The sequence below is a fragment of the Cygnus olor genome, chromosome 5, assembly GCF_009769625.2.
Source record: "Cygnus olor isolate bCygOlo1 chromosome 5, bCygOlo1.pri.v2, whole genome shotgun sequence".
In the NCBI taxonomy this organism is placed as follows: Eukaryota; Metazoa; Chordata; class Aves; order Anseriformes; family Anatidae; genus Cygnus; species Cygnus olor.
Genome location: NC_049173.1, coordinates 29,655,092 through 29,670,567, shown reverse-complemented (window position 1 = coordinate 29,670,567; position 15,476 = coordinate 29,655,092).

Here is a 15,476-nt window from a genome sequence, read left to right as displayed (position 1 = left end):
TACAGCTGGGATTGAGGTTGAACGTTGAGCGAAGCACAGCTGATGAGCTAGGCTTGGAGTAGCAGTCAGGAGGTACTGCCAAATAATTCCACGGTGTCCACTGACAAGGTTGCAGAGCAGAGGCTATAGCTGAAATCTGAAGCTCGATCTTGCTGAGAGTGAAGCACTCATTGTACACTGGGTTCAAGGCAGCTGATGGAACAGGTAAAGGATCCCAGCTGTTGGTTAAGGTGGGAATAGCGGGGAATTTGTAATGTTTGAAGCTAGTATGCAGCCGTGTTTGTGCTCCTTGCTAATGCTTGATTGTATGGCTCAGGAAGTCATTCAAAAATCTACCCCAGCTGGTTCTAAGTGACTTTGGTTTTTATTTCCCTTTTGACCTTCCAACTGCTTGCAGCAAAGAGCGTGTCAGGCCCTCACAACATGCTTCATTCAGTGACTCCTGTTAGTGGGTGAGGGATAGGGGTTGAGCCTGTTCTCAGGGACTCTGCTACAGAGATTTGCTTTTTTTTTTTTTAACTTCAGGTTGATAAATGCGAATCAATCTTCTGGAGGTAAACTCAGTGCAGGTTTTAGTTTTGTGATAAGATAGATGTGCTGAGGTCAAAGTGTTACCTGGGGTTTGCCCTGGTAAGGTTGCTTCCTTTCCCTGTGCGTCACCTGCAGCAAAACAGCTGTCCTGCACTAGCAACCATGAACACCATTTTAGTTCTTAGAGTTAAGAGCAAGCCTTGTGGAATCAAAGCCACTGTGGCAAGTAATGTTTCTGGTTGTTCTTTTTTCACTATCTGTGGTTGAGAGAGGACAATCAGCTTTGTGCCACAAAAGCCCTCTCCAAACGCCAAGGTGATGCCCTGCAGCTTTTCATCTGCAGCTCTGCCACATTTCTTGTTGTCACTCTCAGTTGCTCCTTTTAAAAAGGGAAGTAGGTCCCACTGACAACATAGCGCATAAAACCACACAGTCCACAGTGGACTTGCACTGTCTTGGGGGAAACACCTCATAAATAATGCAACTGCTTTGGTTCCTTCTCCCAAATGGCTCATTTCTTTCAAAACAGCAAAGCCTGATGCATTTATCTGGCCATGTTGATATGTTTGGGCTGCATCCTTTTTTCTTTTATTTTCTAAGTGTAAGGAAAGATTAGTCCTTCTCCCAGTGGGAAGAGTCCAGTGGAACTTGGCAGGCTTCTACATTTCTTTTCCCTCTCTTTGGGTTCTTCAACATATGTCTTCTTTTAAACAGGACAGACCTCACACAGAGACAACGGAATAAAAGAGCCAGAAGGCTAACCAGAGATGGCAAAGAGAGATGCTGAAGTTCATTGTACACTGATGGAAGCAACGTTCCCAGCCCAGTTCTGTAGTTCTGCATCAGGTATGTGAAATCATACAGAAGGCCTTTCCAAATTGTATTGGAGCCAACTTACATTTGATAAACCCTCAAAGTCAGGGTTTATCTCCCCATCTTGGCCCTGTCCCAAGGTGAGGCAAGGGAGAAGTGGAGGAGATGGACTGACCCTGTACAAGTATCCTGTTCTCAAACTACCAAGAACAGGTCCTTCAGTCATAGAAGCTTTTTCTTTTTTTTTTTTTCTCTACAAAGTGTTATTCCAAATCCTGAAGTATTGCATTCATAGTATGTTTATTTTGATGTTAAGGTATGCCCCACCGTGTCTGTTGTATTTTTTACAAGTTTACCTTTCATATAAAAAGTATCTGTAGATGAATGCCCATGGGACCAGACAAGAATGCTAAGGGGGTGGCTTATGTCAGTGCAAAGCTGTTTTCTGCTGTCTTTGAAAGGCAAATGTGATGCCCGTGTTAAAAAAAAAAAGGGGGGGGGGGGGCAAGAGGGCAAGGAGTAAGATTCGTGGAACTGCAGGCTAGGCAGTCCTTGGGAAGGTTGTGAGGGAAATTCACCTGGAAGTAATTTCTAGGCATGTGAAGGAGAAGATGGTGACTGCGAGCATACAGAGTGGGTTTACCAAAGGCAAACAATACCTGACAAGTCTGATTGTCTTATATGATGAAAAGTTTAGTTCAGGGACCAAGAGGAAAGCAGTAAATTTTGTTTACCCTGACATTAGCAAGGCTTTGGCTTTTGACTTATTCTCCCACAGCATCCTTGCAGACAGTTGCGGAGATATGGAATGAGACATGAGCTGCAAAAATGGCAAAAAATGGGCTGAGCCCCAGGACTTGAAGGGTAGTGACCAACAATTCAAAATTTATCTGATGACTGGTTATGAGTGGTGTTCCTCCAGGGACATTGCTGTTTAACATCATTATCGATGACCTGCATGAGGGGATAGGCTATTCCCACATTTCCCAGATGAAACCAAACTGGGGGGAGTAGTCTGTAGGCTACAGCATGGGGCTGCATTTCAGAGGGACATCAGGAAGCTGTGGAGTGGGCTGACAAAAACTTCTTGATGTTCTGCAGAGACAAATGCAAAGGATTGTGCTTTTATGCAAAATTTTGGGTTTTGTAATGCGCTTTTTGTACTGAGGGAGTAATCCCATGTGACAGTACAAGCTGGGGACCATCTGGCCAGAGAGCAGCTTTGCAGGAAAGGATGTGGGAGTCCCAGTGTATGACAAGTTGAACCTGAATCAGCAGCATGCCCTTGCAGCAACGAAGGCCAACTGCATACTAGGTTATACTAGCAAAACCATAGGCAGCAGCTGAGGAAAGTGATTTCTCCCCTCTATGAGGCACTTGTGAAGCTATGTCCAGAGTTCTGAGTTTCCCAATGCAAGACAGAGATTAACAAACTGGAGAGAATCTAGTGGAGGTGTCCCAAGGATCAGGCTCTCACAGCAAAAACCAGAAGGCAGTGCTCTTAAGTTGTAGCAAGAGCTACATTCTGACCAGATAAATTCTGACTAGATGTAAGGGAACAGTGACTACTTTCACAGTAAGCAAGATTGAAAACCAGTACAGGCTGCCCAGACAGGCTGTGGTATCTCCATCCTTGAAAATACTTAGAACTCAGCTGGACAACTCCCTGAGCAACCTCATCTAACTTTTAAGTTGGCCCTGCTTTTAATAGGAATTGGACCAGATGACCTCCAGAAATCCTTTCCAACCTGAATTATTCTATAGTTGTGGAGAGCCTTTGCAGTTAGTCTTTGACAATGTCTCCATTTTTATCCTGGTTTTCCAAGAAGAAAATATAAGGTTAATGCAAGGAAACAGGAAGAGCTATTTGAAACAGTGGGGTAAAAATATCAGGTAGTAGGTACTAAAAAGAGGCTACAGTAGAAACTTTGTGGCCAGAAGCTTTAGGAAGAGTGTGTGCTGTGGATCCTGGCTAGAGGAGGAAGCAAATACATGTGAACCATCTGCAGGAACCTGGCTGTGTTGGTGTGAAAATATTCTGTTAAACATGCAGAATGCAGGGAGCTTTATACGAAATGCTGCCTCTGGTAAATTTGCCCCTTTGTTTTGTAGTACCCTCCATGTCTTCCCCTCTGACCACTTTTCTTATGTCTGTATGCATAATATAAATCAGCATAGCTTTACTGAAGGAACAGAACTATGCCACATTTGTTTTGGTTAAATATGAAATTAAAATTAGAGGGTTGTTTTAGTGCAGTAAACATGGTAGGAGCATAAGGGAGAAATGCAACTAAAAATAGCATTTGGGAAATATATATAGCAAAATGAACAAACAATATGCAGTGAGTCATGTCCAGCGGTTCTTGCAATAAAAGAAAGAAGAGCTTCTCTGGGGAAACTAACTGGGAATAGCTTTTGCTTCTCTGGAGCTGGAGCTACCTCTGGGTGTAGCTTTTTGACAGTGCCTGTTTGCCCTGTAGCAGTGGGGTGTGCTGGCCCCAGGAGAGGGTAGCACTTGGCGTTCACAGCAGTCACACTGACGGTACTGCAGAATCTGAGCTAATTTGAACTAATTTCTGAATTGCCAGCACTCAGGAGTACTCAAAAAACTAACTGTGTGCAACTTGAATCACAGTGTTGTCTTGAGTCTTGGTGTCTGCTTCAGCACTCTTGTCCTGTAACAGGCTGCATGTGATATGTTGCTGCGTTTAGCTAGTGCTTGCTGAAGCCAAGGGAGATCGTTGTGGGTGCAGAGCACTCTCTGGGCAGAGGTTATGGTAGGGCTAGACCACAGAAAATGATGCATTGAATGACATTGTAGTTAGCAAAGAGATCTAGCGCAGTCAAGGAAACCCGATTTTAAGTCTGGTTAGTTTGGTAAGGACCAAGCGTATCCATTTTATACACGGCCAAAGGCTATATTGGAGTATGTCCTAGGGACATGACAAATGAGTGTCTCAGGGGAGCTGCTACAGCACACTCATCCTCTTACCTGCCTGCTATGCAGACTTATCTTATACACTGGTGGAACTGCTGCCCTGAAGCAAAACTAACCATGTTGAGGTGGAAAGCAGCAGCACAGGGCAGCTTTGCTTTTACAGCCGTTGAAACCCAAGTTAAGCACGATAGCATTGGTCAGGCTGGGTGGCAGCAGTTTGGCCATCCCTATTAAATATAAAACTCAGCACACAGCAGAGAGAAGGGGCTCTGATGACACTATTTCAGCTTTGTTCTCATGGTAACCATTATGTCATCAGGATTCCATGGTTACTATAATATTCCTTATATTTCAAATGTGGAAGAAGGCAGAAGGAATAAAAAACTTTTCCCAAAGTTGAGAAAGAGATGTATTTATTCAGAATTAAGTACTCCTAAGGAAGAATCAACCAGCAGTTGTTATTAGAAAAGCCATTTTGAAACCATGAAGAACTGTTTTAATTAGTAGTTGTTGTTTCTGCTGCTGTCCCTGTCAACATATGGTGCATGTCCTGGGGTTTCCCCTCTCTCAGCTTGTGTCACCAGCAGTTATTCTGATAAACACACACTGCAGAAGGCTAACATTGTCATATTCAAAACTTTGGAAGCTTAATTTTTGCTTGAGGTAAAAACCTCAATTTGTGCAAAAGTCAGAATTTAAAAAATCCAAAAGTTTAAGACTGGGGCTATGGGGTTATCAACTTCAGATATTCAGGAAAAACAAGAGAAGTCTTGGTTTGGATACTTTCAAGCCACCAAAGCATATGGCTCAGAGGAAATCAGAATGACAGCGTGCTGTTTCTTGTTTGAGGACAAAAAGTGCGCTGATGGCAGTGTGCTTTCAGGGGATCATGTCTGCAGAGACCTCTATAGCTACAGCATGAAAGATACCTTTCCTGGAGGAGAGAACATGTGCTGTGATACTGTGCAAACATGCAATTTTGAAAGTGGTCTGATAATGAGAAGTGGAAGAGCTTTAGACATTTTATGTAGAGTATGAGAAGGAACAAAAATAAAATAGATTTTTTGTTTATTTTCAAAAGCAGCTGGTGTTCATGGGTTGTTCAGTGTTAGTAACTGCTCAACTCAAGGCAGCTTAAAGAAGTTGGTAGGCATTTTGCACGTAGTCATTATCAGGTCCTGGGAGATAGTTGAAGGCAGAACCCCCAAACTCAGCTCATTTGACATTTCAAATTCATTTCTGGACCTCTTGTGAATTCAGGATTGCTCAGCTGGTGCAGGATTGGTTTTGACAAGGTAGGAAAAAGATGAATGAAGTGTTAGGTATTAAGATTTGATGCAGAAATTCTAAAATCAAACATAGTTTTGTTAGCTTTTGTATTTATTTGATCTTATCACCTGCATTGCTCTTCTTTCATTTTTCCCTATTTGTTATACCTGAGTGATGTATCAATTTTTCAGAATTGGATAGTAAATTCCTGATTGTAGTTTTCTGTGTTTGCAGTATACAAACTCAACAGGGTCCAATTGTAACGAAGTGGGTGAGATTCTTACAAAAGCATGAAATTACACAAGCTAGATTTTAGGTGCTAAAAGCCATCTTTTTTTTTTCTTTCTTTCTTTTTTTTTTTTCCCCAAATAACAGCACAATCCATTGGCATCTACAATGTGTTGTATACATCCTTGCAGCCCATGAAAGTTTGTGGCATTAGCCAACAAGCAGAGAGCAAAGTTTCATGTGTACTGTGTAAAGTTCACCCCAAAGAAATCAATGAGACTGGTACAGTTGAGTCTAAAATGTTGCCTTTTGATACACATCAAGCTTCCTAAGGGACGAAAGTACCCCAGTTATCCCTAGATTCACTTGACCTCTGCAAGATTGCTTCTGTATACATCCAGCATTCAAAACATTGGCTCTGCATGTTTTTTGCATTCTTACTGTTGCGTGTTTTACATAGAAAAAGCAAATAGGCAAATCAGAAAAGTTTTGGCAAAAACAACAGCAATCATCAGCCAGATCTCCCTGTAAATACAAATCCATAGTCTAGCTTCAGCTCTTCTAATTTCAGGGGGAATGGGGTAGGGGACAGGCAAAAGCACAAATCTGAAAAGAAAGGTTGTCACTGTAGAGAATCTTGCCTCTTGACTATAAAAATTTTCCATGCCAGCAAAAAGCTAGAGGTGTTTCTAACAAATTTTCTCTCTCTAGATTAAGCAATCAGCTGCCCTTTCTTAACGTTCACTGTAGCCTAGCTAATTTTGTACATCTGTTGTAGTCTTGCAAATATTAGTAAACAAGCATTTCACAGCAAGCCTTGCTGCTAGGCAGAATTGATAGACTTTTTAGATAGCTGAAGTCCATGTATCTGGGTATGGCTCAAGATATTTACCCGCTTATCTCTCTGATTAATAGTCCCCCTGCTCCAGGTTCAAGAAAATTAATGTCAGAAATCATCCTTGGGAACAGAAATAGATGCTCCCTTGGCAAGAGGCCACCTATACGTTTGGTCCAAGAGTCCCACAGAAAAATGTTTCCTGGAAAGTATCTTCTGCCTCTGAATAGTCCTACCATGTCCAGAAACATTTGAAAATGCAGGTAACTCATTCAGAAAAGAACCATTTCAGTGACAGTTCCTAGGTTTTCCATGTGTCTGAGATAAATGAATATTCTTTACTACTGAAGTTCATTCATTGTTAGTACATACTAACAATTGTGGCTGTACAGAGAGAGGTGTGTTAATATGTATGTGATGTATGTGAATAGTGATGGCTCCAAGAGGTCACCACAGAGTAAGTCAAAATACTGAACCAGGGGAGACAAACTGATTAGAGCCTCGTGATCGATACCTTGGGCAGAGTTAAGTTCTGTGTCATATTTCTAAGAGACCATCACCATAGAAAACAAGTTTATGGGTTTTAGTAGTATCTTGATGTCTTCAAGTATACTGGAAAAGGATGAGATTGGGCTCTGGTTTAATTATGTCTTACGGAACATAATCAGCTAAGAATTTTAACCTGTATGTCGTGTCAGGATGTTATAAAGACAAGCTATACATCCTTTTGCTGAAAATAGCTTGATTAAGAAACCAAGGACCTGCATATTGAATATAGACAGAGGAAGTTGGCATATGCTCTGCAAGACTGCTTTGTCTGGCACCTGAAGCTGTTTTCAAGCTTTTTCTTTGAATTTTTCTAGTTGGTATTCGTTCCCAGTCTCATTGTCACTTAGCATTACTGAACTGCCAGCAGCAGCAGCGCCCTTTCTTTCTGCCTGTTGTAACAAAGCCTAGTTGATCAGGCAGTGCTCAAAAGTTACTCTGAATTCTGACTTATGGGAGCTTATGAATTAAGTGTTCCTCATTTGAAAAAAAATATTAATAATAAAGAATGACAGTAATGAAAAATTGAATAACGTTTGGCTTTGTCAGGTGAAAGTTTTCTGGTGCAGCTTATCTCGCATAGATGCTCCTTTTGCAGATGTAACTAATAATTTTTCTATGTTATTTAGAGAACATGTGCAGGAACTCATTGTTAATGTTGTTAGTCTTCTTAATGCATACATGTAGCTTTACTTCTTAGCCAGTTTTTGTCATTACACAAACACTTTCTGCATAAATAACCGTAATATAGTCTGATTTACTTTTGAGTGGAAAAAAAAAAGTAATATAAGTATACAAATTCAAGAACACTTGGATTGAGCCTTTACTAAAACCAACCCGTTGGGAGTAAATGTCTTTGAAAAACCTTACTGCTTTCGTACGCGACAGACAGTCCTGTCTCTCATGTAATTCGGTACCTCTCCACATGCAAAATATGATCACTGTTAAATTCTATGTACTGCAAGAAACAGAATTTAATTTTCTTAATAATCATTTGAGATTACTAGTAAGCATTTTCCATTATTTAGTGCTTGATTAACGCATGCCAGCTGATGTGTATGTTACTCATGGTAGGAGTTGCTGAAGTAGGATCTATATGGCACTCAAGCATAGAATTCAGCAACTGCAAAGTCATCCAACCCTAAATGGAAGGTTGAGCCTAATCTCTTCCTTTTTATATATATATATATTTATTTTTATTTTTTTAAATCTTTGTGATATGCCAACAGTCATATCACCAAAGAGTACCTATATCCCTAACCTGTTACTATATCTTCTCAGAATGAAGCAGGGAATGAACTGCCACAGGCCTTCAAAAGAAGGAGGTAGGAATTCAAGCAGGTGCAGTTCCTCCAAGCCACGCAGCCCTGACAGTTACAGGTCTTCAAGTTTCATGATATTGGCTCAGGATTAGGTGGGTCTGGGCAAAGAGTTTTCTAAAAGTGGCTAAGATAATGGTGTTGAAGAGGATAGGAAGATTGCCTTTTTTTTTTTTCCTTTTCTTGCTTTCATGTAATTTCTTTAAGCATCCTTTATAAGCCAGATACAGAGACAGAATTCTAACAGAGTTACTGCTTTTTTTTTTCCTGAGTAGTAATAGCTACGTTCCATCTTTCCATCTATTTCCTGTATAAAATAATGCCATCAGAACAAAGCAGTAAACGAGCTTGAGAACTGTGAACAGTGGTCATTAAGGGCCTATTGCAAAGTGCTGCTCTGTCAGGGAAATGGAGCCTGGTTAACCAAAAGCATGCTGTTGAAAACCGTTTTGGTTTCACCCAACTTGTTAATGTCTGCCTGACAGCTTGGTTCTGCAGAAGAAAAGGGAGAGATTTATTTCAGCACTGTACCTCATCGCTATTGCTTGCTGAGAAAAGTCTCCATCTGACTGGAGTTGTCAGAGGGACAAGCTGCAGGTCCAGCAGACTGTCTCTGGAGATGTAGCTTGGCTTCCCTGTAGTGCCACCGAACCCCTGTGGAGACTTAGGCAAATAGCAAAGGGTGCTTGATGACTCACTGTGCTCTCAGGCTTTGCCAGAGGGGGGCCCAAACAGGAAACCTGACTGGAAGCCCCTCCCTTATTCTTTCAGCTTGACCACCTGTTTTTCCCCCACTTAAATTAGGCTGTCAGGTAAAGAAAATAGGGGAAAACTAGGACCTGCTCAGGTAACAACTCAGTCTGGAGATTGCCAAAGTTTGCATCTGGAGTATGGAGAGGGGAAATGACTTTGAATATTAATCTCTCAGCACTTTACTCTTCTACCAGTGGAATACTGATGAAGCTTTACCTCAGAAAAGTGTTGCATTGGCTGGCTGCTGATATGGGAAGAATCTGTGCAGAGATTGTTGCCTTATAGGAACTGACCAGGAGAGAGGTGTTTCCATCAGTCAATACTTGCAGAATGACAGAGTTCAAAGGCAGAGTCAAGAAACCGTAACATTTTACCGCAGGTCTGGCAGCATGTGATGCTGTCATGGCTAATGCATAGCTACATTATAAGAATAAAATGTTCCTCCTCTTATGAGTTTTCAGGGACCAAAACCCAGAAGGAGAAGAAAAAGAACCACAGTTCACGACCTTAAATGTTTAACTTTTTTTTTTCCTGACATTTTCATGGTTTCAAACTGCTTGGCTGCAGTGAAATATGAGACCAAAACTGAAATAGGACAGAACAAGATAACATCAGATGTGACTCATATCAATAAGCTGGGCTAGCTCTTTTAATTGAATGCTTTCAATCCTGGTAGCTTTAGCAGGGTTCTGCAGCTGTAAAAACCAGCAGCATTTACCCATGGGTGTTACTCCTCTCATCTAGGTAAGGCATAACAACAGAAGCAAGAGAAGGTTTATGAGGTAGTCAGCAGTAAATGCTGGGAATTTAGTATCCTGAGTGTGTTTGAGGTTCAGAACAGTGGTAAAAGGACAAGGTGACATTACATTTTGAGTAATGTAGTATCCTTGTATTGTGCTGTTTTCTGCACGATCCAGGTTGATTCTGCTCTGTTCTGACTGAATCATTAGATATTCTCTTGCACATGTCTCCCCACAATTCTTCACAGCTTAGGTCATGCTCTGGACCATGCGAGAAAGCCATTTTGCTTCTCAGCTCTAGTAACAAAGTGATGAAGGGAGTGGAAATGGCTCTTTTCCTTGGGCCATGCTTCCATCTTCTCAGTGACATTCCAAAGCTTCCACACCTATTAGGGCAGTGGCTACCTGTGGGTGCCAGGCGGTCACTAATGAAGGACGTATGGAGGGTTGTGGTGAAGCACAACCTCTCAAAAAGCAGAAGCTCCATTGATCTCATTTTCATGAAGTTATGGATGAGGAGATTTCAGCTTCCAGAAACGTCAGTTTGCTGTGGAGTGGATGGTAAACAAAGGGAGGAAAAGCCTTCACAGCCTAGAGACTGTCTCATTCCTGGTCTGGAGGGTCAAGACACTGCATTGTGTGATGAGACTGCAGTATTACTGTCATTGAAGATTCAAAGATATCTGCAATTCTAGCTGAAAAAGTAAGAAAATCCCTTCTAAAACTAAACGATGGGTCAAAACTATGAAGTTTTGGACCTTCTTTTTTGAATTTTTTAGAGCTTACTTTACTTTGAACTTTTATAGTTGCTTAAGGTGATATCACCATGGACAAAGCCTGCCTTACTCCTCCTTAACCTCTTGCCCCCAGGTCCTAACTTCAGAGGTGCAATTTTGAACTCATACGTGCATATATTTTACTTAATGTATGAAAAAAAAGTTCTCTAAAGTCAAACTTATCTGTGGCCTAAGCCAGGGAAATTCTGTTTGAAGCTAATGTGAGTTCTGTCTGCTTATATCCAGAGCGGACTAAGTCTTAAAAGGCCTGGGGCTTTATTTAGTCTTTCCATGTTCTTTATGTGACTGGTTAAAGCTGTTTGGATTCAAATAGCTAATGGAACATTTTGACAACCGGGAAACAAGAGAGTTAATTTTTTGTTTATTTGCTAAAGCATCAACTGAAAGCTCCCTTCCCAGTTTTCTTTGTAATTTGATGGTGAGAGGTTTGCCTAGAGCAGTACTGAGGCATGAATAGATCCATATTTCAAACTAAATTCTATCTGAGGTCTATTTTGCTTGTTAAATTTACAGTATTTTAATCCATCTATTTAAATGTCAATTCTATGTCAACTCTTTTACAACATGGGAGTCCTGTTTATATTTATTGATACAATATCCCTGAGAGCACGAGAGCAACAAAAGGGTGACCTTCCGTTTCAATTTAACACGACTCAGGAATCAAGCAATCTAATATCTCTCTTGTTGATTCAGAGTAGTGACACATACCACTAATATATTGCATGCACACACAAAAATAACACAAGAGATACTCTTGATTGCATTATTACTCACTTCCTATTTCTAACTTAAGAATGTGTTAGTAAGAGTGTTACACAAACTGTTGATACGGTATTATCAAGAAGAAATATAGTACAATGCATCGTAGGAGTAAGGAACGATACAGTTTTCCTGTGTGGGCTGGAGAATGTATTTTTTTTAAAATGTTCTGATTACACAGACTATATATGATTAGCTTAGTTGGTGCCAGTTACAGGTGTTTCAACACCCACCTTCTATTATATGGTTTCTATCATGACTGGCATCATCATCTAATCACTACAGCAATGGACAGAGTGAGAATTCCTGGCTCCTAGGAGTGATCTACTGTTGTATGTCCTTGGATCAGTCAGAGGTCAGGCTCTTAATGCTCTGTCTTTCCATATGAAAGCAGAAATAATCTGGAGGTTGATGTATTTATGCTTACGCTTCTTTCCTACTCTGCAGTAAAAGAGCAAAAATATGTAAGCGTTCTGTCCCACATATTTTTCTGGTATTTGAAAATTTATGTTTGTCGGGAGTTGGCCAAACATGATAATATTGATGTTTTCCTTTCTGTGGGTTGAAAAGTTTCAGTATATGGTGTTTAGGAAATGAAGACCTCAGATGTTTCTGTAGTACAAAAGTGTATTGGTTGTGTTTTTGTTTCCTGAACAACAACAAAAAAGAAGTAATTTGATTGGAATTATGTTTGACTTGTCTCCATGCCAGCTGAATGATTTGGGATTGTCATGCCAGCCCACTGGGTTTCTCAGAATTGCCTAAAGTCAGGCAAGCCCCAGGGTGTACTGCATTAGGTGCACTACCTCCTGTCCATTCAGTGTCACCAGGAGACCTCAGGTAGCTGGAAGAGAGGAGGAAAGAAGCAGAAGGCAGATGTAATGCATTTCATATGAACCACTGAAGCAGAGGACACACATGCAAACTAATATTGATGGGACCTGGAAACATTGCAGTCTTGGCTCAGCAACCTGAAGTTTGTTGGTGAGAAGGAGCAAAGGTCAGGGCTTGTGGCATCGGAAGACTGAAGTAATCCCTTCATCCGCCACGTTCATGTAAACACTAGCAACGTCAGGGTGGAATCCAATGGAACACGTGACAAGACAAATATGAGAACATAATATGAAAGGAGAGTGCTAATATGAGTCTGGTGACTTGGGTGGGGTGAAATGGCTGTGCCTTGGGAGAGAGAGATCGCTTAATATAAAATCCCAGAAGCCTGCATTTCTGTGTACAGACCCACAGCTTAAGCATTTCAAGATGCCTGAAGCCAGCCTGTATTCTCATCAGGAGAAGGCCTTTCAAAACTCAAATTGATGGCGTTAGCAAACTCTCCCCATCTTCTACAGGGCAGTGAGTAATCAATTCAAAGATGTTTGTATAGGCTGTAATAAGAGTAAAATCAGTGAACATTTGTGCTGTCACAACATTTTCCATCACACCAAGTGCAGAAGCGTTTCAAGAAGCTTGTGTAGAATACACAGAACCTGCAGCATCTAATCTGGACCTCCTAGAAAATGAATATCTAAGGAGAATATGGACCAGGACATATTTCATGAAGAAAATAGCATTGTATTTTTTTTTTTGCAGTATGGGGTCTAGTCTTTGGGTGCCTACTCAGCTGCAGGAAGCAAAAGAATTACAGCTAGAGTGGCTGGTATTTCACTGGGATGTGTTTGAAAATGAGTTCTTAATTCCTGCCTCCTGTCTGAGGAGGGCTCTAATTCTGTGTCCTGAGACAATCTGAGCAATGTGCATGCTCATCTGTCAGCTACTCAGCCAGTGGGGTGTTCTAAACCTCCTAGTTCTGCCTGGATCTAAATGTCACAGCTTCCTCTGAAAGCCACTTAAGATACTTCAGGAATACTCTCTGAAGGCAGCTGTAACCACCTGGGAGAAAACAACAGCCTCTGGTGAATGGCACTGAATGATTAGAAAAGCCTCAGAAGTGTACAGGGAGAGAGAAGGGGGAAGGACATTTGCCAGGTGTTTTTTTTAAATTATTTTATTTTATTCAGAGTGACATTAAAGTAAATGGTTGCATCCTGTGTTTGAATGCTGTTGTACTGGGTAAGAACAGAGACTATGAATTCACTATATCTTATCCCTGTTGCTTTTAGGAGCCACGAGCAAGAGACAGGAGCCAGAGAGGGATTTATATATGGAGTTACTGACACTTGTGACCAGTCATGTCCAAATTGCTTCAGCTTTTTGAGCTTCATGTCCAATCGCTTGAGCTCCCCCCCCATATAAGCCACATTCTGAATGTTCCAGGGACCTGCTCTGTGATGGTCATACTGGCTATTATGGGCATACCTGGCTATTTTTACCCCATTTCTTGCAGAGTTCCTCAGTCTGTCGTCATTGAGTTCCACATTAGGAGTTAGCAAATTGTAGGGCTTTTAGGAACATGGCTGTTTTTTTAACATGGGGGGTGGTTGTTTTTTTCCCCCTGGATGTCTGGATACTCTTTCATATTACTCTCTGAGGTAGGCTCTAAGCAAAGGTTGCTTCTGTGCGTGTCTGCTGGTTTTGTCATTCTATTATGCTGTGCTTTTAAATAATCATCAGGAGTGCCTAGGGCACAGGATGGGCACCTTTCCCATCTGATTTTATAAGCATAAATAAATGCTTATAGAAAAGACAGCTGTGGCAGTTCCCCCTCTTCTCTGATAGATCTCTCTTCAAAGCTGTGGATCAAAAGAGCGTTGCAAATATTCTGCAGCAGGGACCATGACTCTGAGGACTGGCACAGAAGAGTCACATGTGAACTTCTAAGCCTGCATAAGTAACCTTCCAAAATGCAGGTTGAGAAAATAATAAACACACTTATCCTGTGTGCCTCTTGCCAGCAGGGGAAGGAAGTGCCTGCTGTCACTCAGAGCAATTCTCTGGGGCATTTCAGTCATGTATGGAAGCTGAAGGAGGGCTGCCTATGGCCCACTGCCTTCAGAAATGTGTCAGAAATTCACTTCTATTTTCTTTGAGACATTGGAAATTGTACTGCAGAGACTTGAGAGATCTAAATTAAAATTCCAGCTCTGACACAGACTTTTGGAGTATAGGAGCAAATGAACGTGTACCTCCGTTCCTACTGGTAAAACAAGGATGCTAATATTTCTTCTCTCTTTGTCTTGTATCAGAACATCAGACTGAGGCCATTTCTCACTAAATACTTGGACTGCAGCCGTCCCAGGGCAGCTAAACAAGAAAAATAGAAGTAAAAAAAATACTAAGTAGGCAATAAATGAATTCTAATATCTCAGAATTAGTATGGGATGTCCTGATATTGGTTTTATATACCAAATAAGTAAGATTTACCCATTTGTGAAGACAGATGAGTTTTTATTGAAAGGTATAAAACTTACCTGAGAGACAAACAAGTAAGTAGATTTGACTGTAGACAATCATTTTCTTCCTATAAAACCAATGATGCAAGAGAGAGTTTTATAACTGCATAAGCTCTCAGAACAGCTCATCCGCTATTCTGCCTCTAAGCTTGGTGGAAGATTGGTAAGGGGAATGATCACGAATTCCCAGTTTTTATTATTGGGCTCCAAATATGTTCTTCTTTCCAGAGCTCGTTCTAGAACGACTCTGAATGTCAAAGGCTGATGGCAACAAGACAAACTATCCTCGTGCTGCTGTCCTGAAACTACTTCTTCGGATGGTAAATATGGTGCTTGATATTGACTTTGTTTCCTCATACTTGTGTAACTTGAACAGGTATTTTACAGGAGAGAATGTATCCCCTTTCCACCCAATACTTAGCTCTGAATTGAACTGAAAAGAACTGTAAAGAGTCATGGTTCTTTACTGTCCAGAAGAGAACATTTCTTAAAAAACAGTAATCTGGTATTTTGCAGTGATGTAAATAAAAGTGTGAGGCAGCACAGGACAGAAAATAACCAGACCAGGGTTTTAAGTGTAGAATCCCACACTGAATAA